Source organism: Manis pentadactyla, chromosome Y (genome assembly GCF_030020395.1).
Source record: "Manis pentadactyla isolate mManPen7 chromosome Y, mManPen7.hap1, whole genome shotgun sequence".
In the NCBI taxonomy this organism is placed as follows: Eukaryota; Metazoa; Chordata; class Mammalia; order Pholidota; family Manidae; genus Manis; species Manis pentadactyla.
This window is the reverse complement of record NC_080039.1, coordinates 30,305,156-30,324,219: the sequence shown is the minus strand read 5'-3', so window position 1 is coordinate 30,324,219 and position 19,064 is coordinate 30,305,156. Positions and strand designations below refer to the sequence as shown.

Sequence of the window (19,064 nt, the reverse complement as noted above, 5' to 3'; positions counted from 1 at the left end):
TGTCTGTATTAACTTTCCAACCCAGTAGTCGTGCGAGACTCTTGAAAGCACCATGAAATGTAGGTTTGTGCTCCCAGAGCAGATCTCTGGAGCTAGGTATTAAGCAGTCCCAAGCCTTCCACTCCTTCCCTGCTCCGTTTCTCTTCCTCCAGCCTGTTAGCTGGGGTGGGGGAAGGGCTCGGGTCCCGCGGAGCCACAGCTCTGGTACTTTACCCTGTTCCATGGGGTCTGCTCTTTTCTCAAGGTGTATGCAATCTGACACCGCCCTCTTTCCTGTTGCTTTTCAGGATTAGTTGCTCCAATTAAATTTTCTCATTGTATTCATTTTTAGGAGGAAGTCTCTGTCTCTCCTCTCACACTACCATCTTTAACCCTCAAAATAGCTCTTCTTCAAGTTTTTTATCTTTTGAGTCCTAGCTGTAAAGCTTGGTGCAACACCTTCATTTTTTTAAAACTGTATTAACACATTTGATTTATTTGTGTAGGTGCGGAAAGTTGTTTGGAGACTCTTGAAAAAGGAAAGCCACTTGTAGTGGTTGTAAATGAAAAATTGATAAGCAATCATCAGCTGGAATTGGCAAAGCAGTTCTACAAAGACAGACATCTCTTGTATTTTACCTGCAGGTATGCTAGAGACTGATGATTTGAGCTATTTAATGTCTCCCTAGCTCTTGCCTACCTGCCTAACCTTTCTGTCTTTTTGACCTCCTACCTTTTCCCACTTCAACTGTCATTTCTGTGTTGTATTTCTTTCAAGTATAATTTCATTGCATGTGAGTATCTGTGTGTGTGTGTGTGTGTGTGTGCACGCGCACATGTATGTATATTCATCTGGACATGCAAGTCACAAGAATATAGTTTTTTAATTTGCTTAGATTTTCTTTATCCAAGGAATGCATTTGCTTATTAATTAAAGTTTTGCCTTCAGTAAATGCACTGGAATCCCTAAATTAAGTTTTTACTCATTCATTAATTCAACTAAACCTAATAAGTGGCAGCCATTACTTTATGTGCTATGGATACAGGGAAATACAAGAGAAAAAGTCCCTTCTTTCATGGTGCTTATGTTCTAGTTGTGGGAGTTAGTAAACAGTTCATAAATAAGCCATCAAGATAGTTTCACATGGTGAAATGTGTTATGAAGAAAATAAGGCAGGATGATGGAATGGGTGTGGTGGGTGAAGACTAATTATATAAATTCAGGGCAGCCATGACTTGGGTGTATAACGTTTGAGGTGATACCTCAGTGACAAGGAAGAAGTAGTAATGGGAAGCTAGAGGCAGAAAGAACAGCAGCAATTGCAAAAGGCCCTAAGTTAGGAATGAACGTGGAGTTTGGTGCATTTGAGGAACAGAGGGAAATTTAGTGTGACAGAAGTATAGTGAACAAGGAAGAATGTAGTGTAAAATGAGGCTGAGTGGGGACAGCTCGTATGAGTTCTGATTTTATTCTGTTTAATGAGAAGCCATTGGAATATTTTAGGCAAAGGCATTACTTTATGGTAAGGTACTTTATTACTTTATTTTCTAGAAGTATATTAGAATTCTGCAAGAACTGATCAACATCACAATAGAAGGATGAAGAAAATTGCTGTTTTTTTTCCTTACTAATGCTTCTTGAGACAGTAGAAGCTTGACAAAGGGTCAGGTCAGTAATTTCCAATTGTTTGAGTTTAAAAGCTATACTAATTTGATGTTGTAAAAAGTAAAGACGTCAGTGAAGAAGTATTACAAAATAGATAATTTTTAAGTTAAAATAAATTGAAATTAAGATAAATGAATCTTAGAAGAAACTGACTAGAACATATTGAGCTTTTCTTTTAATTTTATGTGTCTCTTAGGCAATTTAAAATAAAAATGAACACCTGTTTATCATTAAATATTTATTGCATGCCTACTATATGCCAGGCATTATTATAGGCACTTAGCATACATCACCGAACAAAACAGATTCCTATTCTCATGGAGAGGGGACAGATTTATTGATTGTTTCAAGAGCAGCTGTTGGTGTCCTATTCCCTATAATGATGGAGAAGAGGGAATGTCAGGGTGGTTTTATAATAATAGAAGCCATTCTAGAAAGCATAGTGAGTCAGGGGAGAAACTAGTTAATCAAAATTATGTGGGCTTCAGATAATGGACATATCTGTCTCTGGGTAGTTGAGATTATTAGTGGTTAACAGACATTTCTAAAGAGAATAAACTTTCACCTTCCTAATTGGTTTATGCAAATCAGTTTTTCCCATTCACTTTTGATGATTATTTTCATTCTGAATGTTGAATCAACTTTAATTTTATGTTGGTACATTAAAAAAAGAGAAAACATTGATTTCATGAACATATCCTATACTTTGGTTGAAGAGGAGGAAGCTATACAAGTCTCCACTTTATTCATTTTTTACAGTTTTTTAGAAATCTTTCTTTGTTATATTAATTTCAAGAAAGTCACACACATGAATGCCATAAGAATCAGTAATTGGTTGTATTTTTATTTTAGGTATATCATTTATTTGCCCCAAATCTGGGCTGGGTGGTTGTATGTCTATTCTAATTTAAGTGACTGGTTTAATTAAATTTCTGAATAGCTGTATGTTGTGATTTGGAACCTTATTACCGATGTGCATGGTGGCTGTGCATTGCTTAATTGTATATGTATTTATGTTAGAAAATTATTGGCAAAAAAAGTTTTTCCACAATCTTCATGCATGGTTTAGTAGTCTCCCCAGCTTATTGTTCTTATCTGGTAGCTGTTAGTTAAAGTTACATTTATTCTGTTTTCATAAATTAATTTTACCTCCAATTTCGTATGCCCAGTCTTGAGAAGTGTTCCAAAGCCATGTGACCACATCTTCTATGAAATAATGTTTCTGAAATATTTCAGTTGACATAAGAGAAAAGGTATGTGTTGGATTGATATCGACATATAGTCTCTTCATACTGCTTTAATCTTGGTATGTATATCTGTAGTATCAAAATACTTATTGATGTGCAGTTTGAGAAGCATCACAGTGTGCTTGGAAGTTAGATTCAGATATCAAGTGGATAGCAGATGAATTATGGGATTTTCTTCCATGTTACTAATATTTTTCTTCTATCATTTCAGCACACTTCCTTGGTTATTACAGCCAGTGGACTTATCAACACTGAAATGTTTCCTCCTGGCCAGCCAGAAAAATTTTCTACATTTTTGGATAAAGTTGTTGGATTACAAAAATAAATACTTAAAACTCTGAACACTTTAAAAACACCCCACCAATCCAGCCTATGGAATATGGTTAAGTCAAATTAAATACATAATACATGTTTGCAGAATAATATAAATTTCCTACATTTATAGAATGTATAGAAAATTTTATGGTGTAAATGTTAGCATTAGGGTCCAAATCCTAATTGCAATTTAATAAATTGATTAGATATTTTTCTCATATTTTCGTAAAAGAAATATGTAGTAACCATTCATAGGTTTTTGTCCTAGAATCCTAAGTGGATTCAGAATCATGAAAAAAATGAACAAAGCTTAAGAACTTAGACAAGAACCTCAAAGATAGTTACTAGTTTGAATTTTAAAAATGAAATAGTAACAAACTTCTTAAAAAAGAGCACCTTTAGCTACTTAATCCAAGGAACCAAATTTTTTAAAAGAGACAAGCAAAAATGATGCATGGTGCTCTGAAATAAAAAGCTCAGTAGTTACCTAAAAGAAATGAACAAGAGGGAGGAGGGGCAGAAGATGGCGGCGTGAGTAGAGCAGCGGAAATCTCCTCCCAAAACAACATATATCTATGAAAATATAACAAAGACAACCCTTCCTAGAATAAAGACCAGAGGACACAGGACAATATCCAGACCACATCCGCACCTGTGAGAACCCAGCGCCTCGCGAAGTGGGTAAGATACAAGCCCCAGCCCCGCGGGAGCCGAGCGCCCCTCCCCCCAGCTCCCGGCGGGAGAAGAGCAGGCAGAGCGGGAGGGAGACGGAGCCCAGGACTGCCGAGCACCCAGGCCCAGCCATCCGGGCCAGAGTGCAGGGCGCTCGATACTAGGAAAACAGGGCAGCAAGAACAGTGAGCAGGCACTGGAGGCTGGGCGACAGAGGGCATAAGAAAAGCGCGCGACCATTTTTTTTTTTTTTGCTTTTTCGCTGTTTTGTTTTGGCGAGCGCTTTTTGGAAGTCTTAAAGGGATAGGGACCCCAATACTAGGGAAACAGGACAGCAAGACCGGTGAGCAGAGGCCTGAGGCTGGCACCGGAGAATAAAGAAAAACAAGCGACCACCTTTTTTTTTAATTAAAAAAAACTTTTTTTTAATTAAAAAATTTTTTTTCTTTTTCTTTTTTTTTTTTTTTGGTGGTCGTCGTTTTGTTTTGGCAGGTGCTTTTTGGAAGTCTTAAAGGGGCAGGGCGGGTCACTTAATCCAGAGATAGGGAATCCGGGATCTCTGGGCACCCTAACCCCTGGGCTGCAGGGAGCAGGGAGGCCCCTTACGGAGATAAATAGCCTCCCAGCAGCTCCTGCTCCAACGCGACTCCACCATTTTGGAGCAGCTGCCCGAGCCAGGCCACGCCCACAGCAACAGCGGAGATTAACTCCATAGCAGCCGGGCAGGAAGCAGAAGCCCTGTCTGCGCGCAGCTGCCCAGCACAAGCCACTAGAGGCCGCTGTTCTCCCAGGAGAGGAGGGCCACAAACCAACAAGAAGGGAAGTTCTTCCAGCCGTCACTCGTCCCAGCTCTGCAGACTATTCCTATCACCATGAAAAGGCAAAGCTACAGGCAGACAAAGATCACAGAGACAACACCAGAGAAGGAGACAGACCTAACCAGTCTTCCTGACAAAGAATTCAAAATAAGAATCATAAACATGCTGACAGAGATGCAGAGAAATACGCAAGAGAAATGGGATGAAGTCCGGAAAGAGATCACAGATGCCAGAAAGGAGATCGCAGAAATGAAACAAACTCTGGAAGGGTTTATAAGCAGAATGGATAGAATGCAAGAGGCCATTGATGGAATTGAAATCAGAGAACAGGAACGCATGGAAGCTGACATAGAGAGAGATAAAAGGATCTCCAGGAATGAAACAATATTAAGAGAACTGTGTGACCAATCTAAAAGGAGCAATATCCGTATTATAGGGGTCCCAGAAGAAGAAGAGAGAGGCAAAGAGATGGAAAGTATCTTAGAAGAAATAATTGCTGAAAACGTCCCCACACTGGGGGAGGAAGTAATCAAACAGTCCACGGAAATACACAGAACCCCCAACAGAAAGGATCCAAGAAGGACAACACCAAGACACATAATAATTAAAATGGCAAAGATCAAGGGCAACGAAAGAGTGTTAAAGGTAGCTAGAGGGAGAAAGGTCACCTATAAAGGAAAAGCCATCAGGCTAACATCAGATTTCTCAACAGAAACCTACAGGCCAGAAGAGAATGGCATGATATATTTAATACAACGAAACAGAAGGGCCTTGAACCAAGGATACTGTATCCAGCACGACTATCATTCAAATATGATGGTGGGATTAAACAATTCCCAGACAAACAACAGCTGAGGGAATTTGCTTTCCACAAACCACCTCTACAGAACATCTTATAGAGACTTCTCTAGATGGGAGCACTCCTAGAAAGAGCACAGCAAAAAACACCCAACATATGAAGAATCGAGGAGGAGGAACAAGAAGGGAGAGAAGAAAAGAATCTCCAGACAGTGTATATAACAGCTCAATAAGCGAGCTAAGTTAGGCAGTAAGATAGTAAAGAGGCTAACCTTGAACCTTTAGTAACCATGAATTTAAAGCCTGCAATGGCAATAAGTACATATCTTTCAATAGTCACCCTAAATGTTAATGGGTTGAATGCACCAATCAAAAGACACAGAGTAACAGAATGGATAAAAAAGCAAGACCCATCTATATGCTGCTTACAAGAAACTCACCTTAAACCCAAAGACATGTACAGACTAAAAGTCAAGGGATGAAAAAACATATTTCAAGCAAACAGCAGTGAGAAGAAAGCAGGGGTTGCAGTACTAATATCAGACAAAATAGACTTCAAAACAAAGAAAGTAACAAGAGATATAGAAGGACACTACATAATGATAAAGGGCTCAGTCAAACAAGAGGATATAACCATTCTAAATCTATATGCACCCAACACAGGAGCACCAGCATATGTGAAACAAATACTAACAGAACTAAAGGGGGATATAGACTGCAATGCATTCATTCTAGGAGACTTCAACACACCACTCACCCCAAAGGATAGATCCACTGGGCAGAAAATAAGTAAGGACACGGAAGCACTGAACAACACAGTAGAGCACACGGACCTAATAGACATCTATAGAACTCTACATCCAAAAGCAGTGGGATATACATTCTTCTCAAGTGCACATGGAACATTCTCCAGAATAGACCACATACTAGGCCACAAAAAGAGCCTCAGAAAATTCCAAAAGATTGAAATCCTACCAACCAACTTTTCAGACCACAAAGGCATAAAACTAGAAATAAACTGTACAAAGAAAGCAAAGAGGCTCACAAACACATGGAGGCTTAACAACACGCTCCTAAATAATCAGTGGATCAATAACCAAATCAAAATGGAGATCCAGCAATATATGGAAACAAATGACAGCAACAACACTAAGCCCCAACTTCTGTGGGACACAGCAAAAGCAGTCTTAAGAGGAAAGTATATAGCAATCCAAGCATATTTAAAAAAGGAAGAGCAATCCCAAATGAATGGTCTAATGTCACAATTATGGAAATTGGAAAAAGAAGAACAGATGAGGCCTAAGGTCAGCAGAAGGAGGGACATAATAAAGATCAGAGAAGAAATAAATAAAATTGAGAAGAATAAAACAATAGCAAAAATGAATGAAACCAAGAGCTGGTTCTTCGATAAAATAAAATAGATAAGCCTCTAGCCAGACTTATTAAGAGGAAAAGAGAGTCAACACAAATCAACAGTATCAGAAACGAGAAAGGAAAAATCACGACAGACCCCACAGAAATACAAAGAATTATTAGAGAATACTATGAAAACCTATATGCTAACAAGCTGGGAAACCTAGGAGAAATGGACAACTTCCTAGAAAAATACAACCTTCCAAGATTGACCCAGGAAGAAACAGAAAACCTAAACAGACCAATTACCAGCAATGAAATTGAAGCGGTAATCAAAAAAACTACCAAAGAACAAAACCCCCGGGCCAGATGGATTTACCTCGGAATTTTATCAGACATACAGGGAAGACATAATACCCATTCTCCTTAAAGATTTCCAAAAAATAGAGGAGGAGGGGATACTCCCAAACTCATTCTATGAAGCTAACATCACCCTAATACCAAAACCAGGCAAAGACCCCACCAAAAAAAGAAAACTACAGACCAATATCCCTGATGAACGTAGATGCAAAAATACTCAACAAAATATTAGCAAACCGAATTCAAAAATACATCAAAAGGATCATACACCATGACCAAGGGGGATTCATCCCAGGGATGCAAGGATGGTACAACATTCGAAAGTCCATCAACATCATCCACCACATCAACAAAAAGAAAGACAAAAACCACATGATCATCTCCATAGATGCTGAGAAAGCATTTGACAAAGTTCAACATCCATTCATGATAAAAACCCTCAGCAAAATGGGAATAGAGGGCAAGTACCTCAACATAATAAAGGTCATCTATGATAAACCCACAGCCAACATTATATTGAACAGCGAGAAGCTGAAAGCATTTCCTCTGAGATCGGGAACTAGACAGGGATGCCCACTCTCTCCACTGTTATTTGACATAGTATTGGAGGTCCTAGCCACGGCAATCAGACAAAACAAAGAAATACAAGGAATCCAGATTGGTAAAGAAGAAGTTAAGCTGTCACTATTTGCAGATGACATGATACAGTACATAAAAAACCCTAAAGACTCCACCCCAAAACTACTAGAACTGATATCGGAATACAGCAAAGTTGCAGGATACAAAATCAACACACAGAAATCTGTGGCTTTCCTATATACTAACAATGAACCAACAGAAAGAGAAATCAGGAAAACAACTCCATTCACAATTGCATCAAAAAAGATAAAATACCTAGGAATAAACCTAACCAAAGAAGTGAAAGACTTATACTCTGAAAACTACAAGTCACTCTTAAGAGAAATTAAAGGGGACACTAACAGATGGAAACTCATCCCATGCTCGTGGCTAGGAAGAATTTATATCGTCAAAATGGCCATCCTGCCCAAAGCAATATACAGATTTGATGCAATCCCTATGAAACTACCAGCAACATTCTTCAATGAACTGGAACAAATAATTCAAAAATTCATATGGAAACACCAAAGACCCCGAATAGCCAAAGCAATCCTGAGAAAGAATAATAAAGTAAGGGGGAACTCACTCCCCAACTTCAAGCTCTACTATAAAGCCATAGTAATCAAGACAATTTGGTACTGGCACAAGAGCAGAGCCACAGACCAATGGAACAGACTAGAGAATCCAGACATTAACCCAGACATATACGGTCAATTAATATTTGATAAAGGAGCCATGGACATACAATGGCGAAATGACAGTCTCTTCAACAGGTGGTGCTGGCAAAACTGGACAGCTACATGTAGGAGAATGAAACTGGACCAATGTCTAACCCCATATACAAAAGTAAACTCAAAATGGATCAAACACCTGAATGTAAGCCATGAAACCATTAAACTCTTGGAAGAAAACATAGGCAAAAACCTCTTAGACATAAACATGAGTGACCTCTTCTTGAACATATCTCCCCTCCCAAGGCAAGGAAAACAACAGCAAAAATGAGTAAGTGGGACTATATTAAGCTGAAAAGCTTCTGTACAGCAGAAGACACCATTAATAGAACAAGAAGGATCCCTACAGTATGGGAGAATATATTTGAAAATGACACATCCGATAAAGGCTTGACGTCCAGAATATATAAGGAGCTCACACGCCTCAACAAACAAAAAACAAATAACCCAATTAAAAAATGGGCAGAGGAACTGAAGAGACAGTTCTCCAAAAAAGAAATACAGATGGCCAACAGACACATGAAAAGATGCTCCACATCGCTAATTATCAGAGAAATGCAAATTAAAACTACAATGAGGTATCACCTCACACCAGGAAGGATGGCTGCCATACAAAAGACAAACAACAACAAATGTTGGTGAGGCTGTGGAGAAAGGGGAACCCTTCTACACTGCTGGTGGGAATGTAAGTTAGTTCAACCATTGTGGAAAGCAGTATGGAGGTACATCAAAATGCTCAAAACAGACTTACCATTTGACCCAGGAATTCCACTCCTAGAAATTTACCCTAAGAACGCAGCAATCAAGTTTGAGAAAGACAGATGCACCCCTATGTTTATTGCAGCACTATTTACAGTAGCCAAGAATTGGAAGCAACCTAAATGTCCATCAATAGATGAATGGATAAAGAAGATGTGGTACATATACAGAATGGAATACTACTCAGCCATAAGAAAAGGGCAAATCCAATCATTTGCAGCAACATGGATGGAGCTGGAGGGTATTATGCTCAGTGAAACAAGCCAAGCGGAGAAAGAGAAATACCAAATGATTTCACTTATCTGTGGAATATAAGAACAAAGGAAAAACTGAAGGAACCAAACAGCAGCAGAATCACAGAACTCAAGAATGGACTAACAGGTACCAAAGGGAAAGGGACTGGGGAGGATCGGTGGGTAGGGAGGGAGAAGTAGGGGGGAGAAGTAGGGGTGTATTAAGATTAACATACATGGGGGGGTAGGAGAAAAGGGAGGGCTGTACAACACAGAGAAGGCAAGTAGTGATTCTACAACATTTTGCTATGCTGATGGACAGTGACTGTAAAGGGGTTTATAGGGGAGACATGGTACAGGGGAGAGCCTAGTAAACATAATATTCATCATGTAAGTGTAGATTAGTGATACCAAAAACAAAATCAAAAAGGGCTGTTCCTGTGTGATAACCTCCAATGAGTTCTGCACAAGGGTATAAAGGGCATATAAAAGTGTAGGCAAAGGGTCTGTTTGTGTTTATACAGAAGATCAAAGCCTAATTGGGCTACCCCGAAAATGAACTAAGATATGATATGAAAGAGAACTTCCAACATCAGCACTCTCTGGAAGACTCATGCCAGAAGATGATCATCAAAAAACCCCAACAAAGATCCACGCACTGCTACAGCTGTAGATGCACTCATCCCACCAGTTCCTGAACTTATCATGGGAATGAGGAAGGAGATACCTAAGCTGGCCTGTGAATACAGTAAAACAAGAAATTTGACTGGATCTATACTGTTGGAACTCAACCAAGAATTAGAAGTGCAAATTGTAGCACTCCAAAATCTTACAACTACAGACTATTTACTGTTAAAAGAACATAAGGGATGTGAACATTCCCCAGGAATGGGTTGTTTTAATTTGTCTGATTTCTCTCAGACTGTTCAAGTTCAGTTGGACAATGTCCACCATATCATAGATAAGTTTTCACAAATGCCTAAGGTGCCTAACTGGTTTTCGTGGTTTCACTGGAGATGGCTGGTAATTATAGGTATGCTTTGGTTATGTAACTATACTCCTATTATGTTAATATGTGTGCGCAATTTAAGTAGTAGCTTAAAACCTATACAAGCTGAAGTTACTGTACAAGAAGGTATGTCAAAGAAATAATCAATCTTCCCATGTTTTCTTCCGCCTGCTACTTCTATAGCTTTTCTTCTTCCTTCCTAATTACAACCCTTAAATAGAACTCGTGCCTCCTATCAAATTTACTGAGTATCATAATTCTTCCAAGTGGTAAATATTCCTCAAGACAAATGCTGGGCATAGAAGCTGCAGGGCATAAATATGCAAAGAAGTAAAAAGCTAACCATTTCAAACAATAAGGCTTCTCTCTCACTTACCAACTTTACATTTCCCTGTATGGCCCCGGAAGATGACTGGTTAGCCAGAGATGGGTAAGATTCCTCAAGGGAGGAACAACCTAAGACAGGCACAGTCGCAGGGGGGGTCATCAGGTGAGAAATTGGGGATCAACAGAGGTGAGGCTTAGAACCTCACCCCCCCGTTCTGAGAGAAATCTGCTTATGTAGATGTTTTATTGCCCTTGTCTAGCTTGGATTAACACATAGTCTACAGGCACACACCTGATCATCTACATTTGCTCTCTTACAACACTAAACTATGTTTTCTACCTTTATCTTGTATCTACCTACCACTTCAGTATTTTATTAAAAATAATAATAATAAAGAGAGAAATGTGGTATCCACATATAAATCAAGTATAAAAACCAAATCAGTATTCATATTTGAACTCACTGTTTATAGTTCATAATGCATGAGCAAAACCGAAGGTTTCTGTGATGGCTGCCCTTGTACTACTGTTCACTATGTAACTTATTCATTATGTAAGAATTCATTCTCCATGTAAGAACTTGTTTGTTATGCCTCAGAAGATTGGAGACTGACAAAAATTAGGCTTGGGGTGGATTAATGATTGTGCATTGAGCATTGACTCCCCTATACAGAATTTTATTGTTGTTAACAACCATTTGATCAATAAATATGAGAGATGCCCTCACAAAAAAAAAAAAAGACAGACTTCCAATGGTAAAATAAATAAGTAACTGGGATGTAATGTATAGCATAAGGAATATAGTCAAGATATTGTAACAGCTTGGTAGGGTGATAGCTGGAACCTAGAATTATGTATATAAATGTTTTAGCACTGTGTTGTACGCTTGAAACTAATGTAATGTAATACTGTGCGTCAACTACCCTTCAAAAAAAAATAACTATAAAAAAAATGCCAAATGCCATCATTGTGTAAGGGAAGAAATAAAATAATTTCTTTTTCAGTCTAAAAAAAAAAAAAAGAAATGAACAAGATTAACTATCAAGTCATTTGATGTATTGTACTTGGAGAAACTCTCTTTATCCTGAAGGGTGAAGTGGATGTGTTTGTTCACTTTCCTCTAAAATACAAATAGAAAGTGACAAAATAATCTTGCCTGATGTCAAAGCTTTACTGGTTTGAGAAGAGTAAATCAGAAAAGACTTAATGCCAATAGGACTTGATGTTATTTTTTAAGGCCCTCTCTTGCAGTGGTATTGAAACATTCATTGTAACATCAGAGGTATTGATAATTTTTGTGCTTAGAAAATTAGTTGTACAAATGTGTAAGTGATCTGATGTGTGTAATGCCTAAATATATCATTTAGAGTTCACACAATTGAAGATACACATATATTAAGGAATTCTGATGAACAGAGTTTACTTTTAAGACCAAAAAGTAAACCAGATAAGCCATAAGTGTTCATAGTTTCCTGGTAGAAAGTTTAGGTATAATCCATTCATAAAAAAAGAGCATTCACTATGAAGACCTACTTTCCACTGTATTATCCCAAAATGTTGAATATTCTAAACATTTGCCTGGGGATGCATTATGTGATGTTTTTGTAGATTTATTTTCCTGATTGTGTTTTACTTGCGCTAATGTTTATTAAAAATAAATTCTTACTAATGGTAGAAGGTGGTGGCTAAGAAGTACTCTGGGTAGCAAGAGGAAGCCAACTTGGATTACAATTTTGCTGAGGATAAGCTTAAAAGTGAGTAATTTGCATCTATATGGGTAGGAATTCACAGCACCATAATCATAATTGTATAGTATTTCGATGTGCTCATGTTGTAGAAAAGGCCCTATTCAAATATATGGGGAGAATTTGACTTCTGTGCTTTTAAAGTGTTTCTCTGGTTTGAGAAAAACAATTGTGGCTTAAAATTTATGTTTACTCAATCTTTAATCATTTTATGTCATGAAGGACTAACCATAGAGAAACAGGAACAAGTGAAAGGTTTACTTAGAACATCAGACAGCTGAAAAGCAACATAGGGCCCCACAACCTTGGCTTTTTTTTATTTCCCTAAGAATACATAACCCAGATTCAGTTTTTTTGTTTAGCAGAAGCTTAAGTCAATGGTGTCAACTGTGTATAGTGACATCCCTTTGATTACATATTTGTGAGAATTATGTCAGTTGTGGGGTTTAAAAATCAAAGGATATCTTCGCATCAATTTGATTTGGCAGGAATCCTCAAGATCGTCTGGTCCAATCTCATCATCTTCTCAGTTGAGAAAGAAGGTCAGAGGTTATAACTTGTCTAACAGCCTTTGGCAGAGCTGCCATTAGAAGCAGCTCCTCGACTCCTACTCCTGTGCTCTTTCCACCATACCATAATATATGGTGTAAGCTTTTTGTTTCTTTATAGTTTTGTTTAGTGTTTACTTTAATCTTCAGAGGAAACTTGTTCATTTCCAGAAGCTGTTCATCTCATTTCAGTTGGAATTGAACACTTTGTGTATTTAAGTTTTCTGTTGGTGTATGACAGCCTTACCTCAGACTTATAAATCTGTGATTCCTGAGTGTTTGCAGTCTAGCAAGATGTTCTGAGTAGGATTGGTACTAGATTGAATGAGTGAGGGCTTTAAGACAAATAACTAGATTTTTGGAGTTGGAAGAGAATTTTAAATATACCAGATGGAAACCACTCATTTTACAGATAAGGAAAGAGGCAAAGATGAATTAATTGCCAAGTTTACATGGCATTGGTCCTTATGAAAAAAATTAATGATAATCAAAATTCTATTAGAAATAATTTGCTCAGTGGAGTGAAATCAGTTTGGTGTTATTACAAGACAGAGCTTCAGGTTCTTGAAAGCAATGAGTAAGTGGAGTGCACTTTATTTAATAGCAGCTTTCTGCTGCATGTATTTCGAGTTCCAGGAATAAGGAAGCAATAGAGAAAGGTTAGTGTTTTGAGAAATTTGCATCGTGGATAGGTTCAGAGGTGGAAAAGTAATAATTAGAAAGTTGTTGATGTTGGAGTAGATAAAAGATGATGTGAGGTTATAGGGTGATGGGAAAGATTTTAGATTACTGTGCTTACAATTTTGGAGGAAAAGTCAGAGCTGGTAGGATTTGGTGTTAGGTAAGAAAGAGTATATGAAAGTACTATCAGGTTTTTTTAATTTCAGGCACCTTAGAGCACTACTTTGTATGCCTTTAATGGCAAATAATGCAGACACACAGGGCAGTGTAAAAATATGTTCATTTTGATATTTTCAGTCTTAGAAACTCTTCCTCAGACTAAGTCATTAATGACTAGCAGTGATCTAGATAATTTTCTTGGCCCTTTATTATGGTTTAAGCACTTAATCCCACTGATTTGTTCACATATAAAATTTGCAGAGATGACCAAGAATCTTTACACAGTCGGAGAAAGGAGATCTATCGGTGAATTATTAGAAATTAATTTTTGAGAACAATTTGGAATGAGTAGTCCTGATAGCTATGCAGTAATCAATTTTCTGCTGTACAATTAGCTTCACATTTCTGTGGGGGAGTAGGGAATGAAAAATAATGCCTGTTGCATGCTTAGTAATATATCAGGTACTATTCAGAGCACTTTACACATATGAGTACATTTAATCTTTATAATAACCCTATGAAATAGTTAGTATTATCTCATTTTATAAACGAGGAGAATGGGCTCAGAGCATAATGTGAAAAAGGAGTTTCATGTTAAATGAAGTGTCCAAAAGATGGCTTTGGAATTGTAATTGGAACACTGAATTATATTTCCACCATTTGTGGGAATAAGAATAGAATATTTGAAATCCAAGAAATTTTGATTGTATGATAGCCACAGGTATTTAATATACTTCAATTTTTACTTTGCTATTTAGAATTATACAATTCATGTGGAGAAATTTTCCCAGTAGGTTTACCTAGTTGCAAGTTCTTTACTGGTTCTTTTGTTTTCTCTTTAAATATTTGTGTTTTAGCTTCCATTTTTGTTCTTTAATGTACTTATATTTCCTTGGTATTTTTATCACTTCCACAGCTTCTACTACTGATTTCCCTATCTATAGTCCTCCATCCAGTTGCCTTTTGGTCTTGGTTTGTCTGTTAGCTCTCTAGGCACCTTAAACGATGTGCCCCAAACTAAAATCATATTTCTCCTTTTCATCCTTCTGGGATCCTTATCACCATTTAGTGGTAATAATGGTGTTACCGTTTAGTCAGTCCCCCACGCTTTAACTCTTAATCTCCAACCCTGTATTGGTCACCATGTATTCTGAGCTTTACCTCCTAAGTGTCTCATGCCCACTTATTTCCTTATTTAGTATTTTAACAAAAATGCATAGTAAGACTTTTTTGTATCACAGGACTCAAGACAGGATTCCTGCCCTGGAGGAATGCTCATACAGTGTAGTTGAGGATGAACTGTTTTACTCATTCTTGAAGCCTCTGCCTGAAACACTTTAGGCTTTCCATAAATGATAAGTGTACTTTTGTAACTCAGTATTCTTTTCTCATTATCTTGCTTAGGAGTTGGTACTGGTTTTAGGAAATACTATCATCACGCACATACTCATTTCATACAGTCTTTGACTTGACTCCAAAGTATTATGTCTTTTGTTCAGGAGGAAGTTGTGACCCTCACATTGTATGGTGAGTTTGTAGGATCAAGCATTTACAGGAGTAGCATCTAAAACATAGCAGTGCTTATCCTGTGTAACGTCTTAATGGTATTTAAGGGTCTGTCATAATGGTGCTTATTGGGGATATTTTGGTAAAATGTGATGTAAATTAGTTTTATTAAAAGTAGTAGCTATAGTGTTTTTCAGTAAAAGACTATGTGGATAAACGTTAAGGATAACTGCTGAATGACATTTAATTTGGTTCCCTGTTAGTTGATTAATTCCTGAAATATTTTAGCACAATCTTAATATTGTATGCTCTTTTAATTCTTATGATTTTTGTAGGTGACTAGACAAAAGGTGAGCAAATCTAGTTAGCTTCCAACAGGAAAGTAGAATATATGCTTCTTGATTGATACTGATTCCTGTGAAATATTTTGAGACGTTTATATATTGTTATATTCCATCTATTAACATTTCAGAAACTTTTAGATCTTTATTGTCTTTATGAATTTTTACCACATTCTGCTCAAAATTATTTATTATGATTGACACTGATTTTATTTTAATGGCTACAGTCCTATTCTTTAAGGCAGTAGTTCTTAAGCTTCCTTGGGTTGTGCAGTCCTTCAAAATATTTAAAACTATTGCTCCTCTCCCTACTGGCACATATACACATTTTGCAGTGAATGACATTTCAGGGAGTTTAAAGATGCCTTGAGGCCCTAAGTAAAGAATCCTTAGACTAAGGTCAACTTCAGTAACTTCATTCCTGCTTGTAGGAATTATAGGTCATTGCTTATTATAATTATTAGACTCCTTTATAATTAAATCCTTTTGTTAAGTACATTTGAGTTTAATAATTCCCAGTTTTTAAAATAATATAGCAAATTATAAACTTTTCTCATCAAGTTTAACACATAACCAAACAACATGTTTTGAAACTAACCTTCATATTATTAACCCAGTATTTATAACCCCCAATGGCTTGTGTAGCACTGTTTCTAATTGGTGAAAGGAACGAAATGGAATTTAGTAATTAGTTTTAGGGTATACTGCATTAGGCTATTTGGTAAACCTGTACAGTAATTTAGTTATTAACTGTCAAGTGTGCTTCTAAAGTATTTGTTTCCTGAGCTGGTAGTCACTGTTGGAGCTGTCTGTGAGAAGCCACATAGTGCATCTTTTTTACTGTTCATTTTCTCTTTTGTACAGAATGTACTGGTTATTTCTCCACTGCCAGTATGAAGTGGGTGGATAATAAGTGCACCAAATTTAGGAGTGAAAAACATTCCTAAATCCTTAGCCTAACTAATATTCTGGATCTTAGTTTCCCCATTTGTGAATTAGTAAGACTAACTTCCTTCACTGGCGTTTTCTAAGACATAAAACCAATTATGTGGAAAGTTTGAAAATAAATGTCAAAATAAGACATTTTCTCTTGGTTAAAAGTTTTTGTTTTAAGAAATAGGAATAGTCTTAGAGATAGTTCCCTAGAATTCACAGTAGACAGTCCTAAGTAATACAGAAAGCAAAGTCCTCACTGACACCGAATTTCATATTTAAATTCATATTCAGTCTCTAGTTGGGTTTATAGAAAACTGAAGTGAATGGGCGTTTCCAGCACATCAAAACAAAAGAATGGTCTGGTCTTTATTCTCCCTTTCCTCAGTGCCCTGTCTGTCTATAGAGTGATGAGACATTGCAAATAACATAAATAAAAAACGAAACCAAAACAAAAATCCTCAGTATTTCTGCGTAAATATGATATATTTTTAAACAAGTACCGTTTTCCTTTTTTCTTATCTATATAGGCATGCTTCAGGTGGAAGTGGGGAAGAGAAGAAAATGAAAGCAAGTATTTCTTGGTAATGTTTCTTCTGTTTTGTATATCTGAGAAGGATCACTGCTTTATTGGAAATCAATTCTTCCTTGTCTTTATTGTCTTCATTAAACCTGAGGAGGAGGTTGAATAGGGCTGTGTGGCCATATTTTGTTGTAGAACCATTGTGTTCCCTTACAAATAGTGCCTTACTAATTCTGTTTAAATGTCTACCATGAAAGAAAGCATGTATTGCCCACAGAAAAAAAAAATAGAAAGTGGCAGGTTCTAGTTGAGGGGGCTGTTAAAAAGTGTTTTTAAAAAACTTTACCATCATATTTTTCATTAATGAAAGACATTAAAAATAAGTTATCAGAGTTGATGTATTTCCCGAATTGTCCCCATGTTTTTTGGTGCTAAAAATAATTGAAATAAATGGATTAGTATTAGTTTCTAAAATACCAATTGTCTTTTCAGCCGGTTCTGCCACAAGTTGTTATGTACGTGTGTTTGTTATCTCTTTTTTTTTCCAGTTTTATTTACATACAATTGACATAATACAATTGACTTATATAATTGTATAAGTTTAAGGTGTAGAACAAAATGGTTTGGTATATGTATGTATTGCTAAAAGATTACCATAGTAAGTTTAGTTAATACCCATCACCACACAGTTACAAGTTTTGCTGTCTTTTTAAAAATCTAGGTCTATTTCTTTCATTTAATAATGCAAGATTTGTTATTCATTTTTATGTGGCCGAGTCAACCCTACATTTTGCTAGAATGTTAATTCCTCTATGAGCTATTTTCATGGTTAATGTGGATCATTAATTTGACCATCTAAATATATTATCCATCATTGAATCACAGAGAATCAGAGTTCCTTAGACTTGAACGGGTGCTGAGAGATTGTGCAGCCCATCTCCTTTATTTTACAAATGAGGATACTGACCCAGAGAGATTAAAGTGGCATAATCAATTTCATAACACTCTTTTCATGGTACCATGATGCCTCTCAGAAACGAAAATAATTCAAGAGCATCATGTCCCATATACATTTACAACTATACTTTGTATATTACAGGTAATACATGCTTTAGAAATATTCCAAGCGTATACCTCATTTGTTTGAAATATGAAGGAGTGTTCTTAGAGTTAAAACTGCTAGTATTCATATGTTGTACTACAAAGAAGAAATAGTTTTAGAAATTAAAACAAATTACATTTTTAAAATTTTGGTATCATTATTCTACAATTACATGAGGAACATTATGTTTACTAGACTCCCCCCATCACCAAGTTCCCTCCACATTCCCCATTGAAGTCATTGTCCATAAGTGTTGTAAGATGTTGTAGAATCACTACATGCCTTCTCTGTGTGTACAGCCCTCCCCGTGCAACCCCCCCCCACATTATACATGCTAGTCATAATGAACCCTTTATCCCCCACCCACCTTATTCCCTCCCTTCCCACCTGGTCCTTTTCCCTTAGGTAACTGTTAGTCCATTGCTGGATTCTGTGAGTCTTCTGGTGTTTTTGTTCCTTCAGTTTTTCCTTTGTACTTAATACTCCACAGATCAGTGAAATCACTTGATACTTGTTTGTCTCTGCCTGGCTTATTTCACTGAGCATAATACCCTCTAGCTCCATCCCTGTTGTTCCAAGTGGTAGGATTTGTTTTCTTCTTACGGCTGAATAACATTCCGTTGTGTATAGATACCACCTCT

General features: G+C 37.0%; 1 pseudogene; it reads left to right on the top strand.

The window, feature by feature from the left end:
* The window catches only part of LOC130682114 (putative bifunctional UDP-N-acetylglucosamine transferase and deubiquitinase ALG13), a 111,221-nt pseudogene that overhangs the window by 33,412 nt on the left and 58,745 nt on the right, over window positions 1-19,064 (top strand).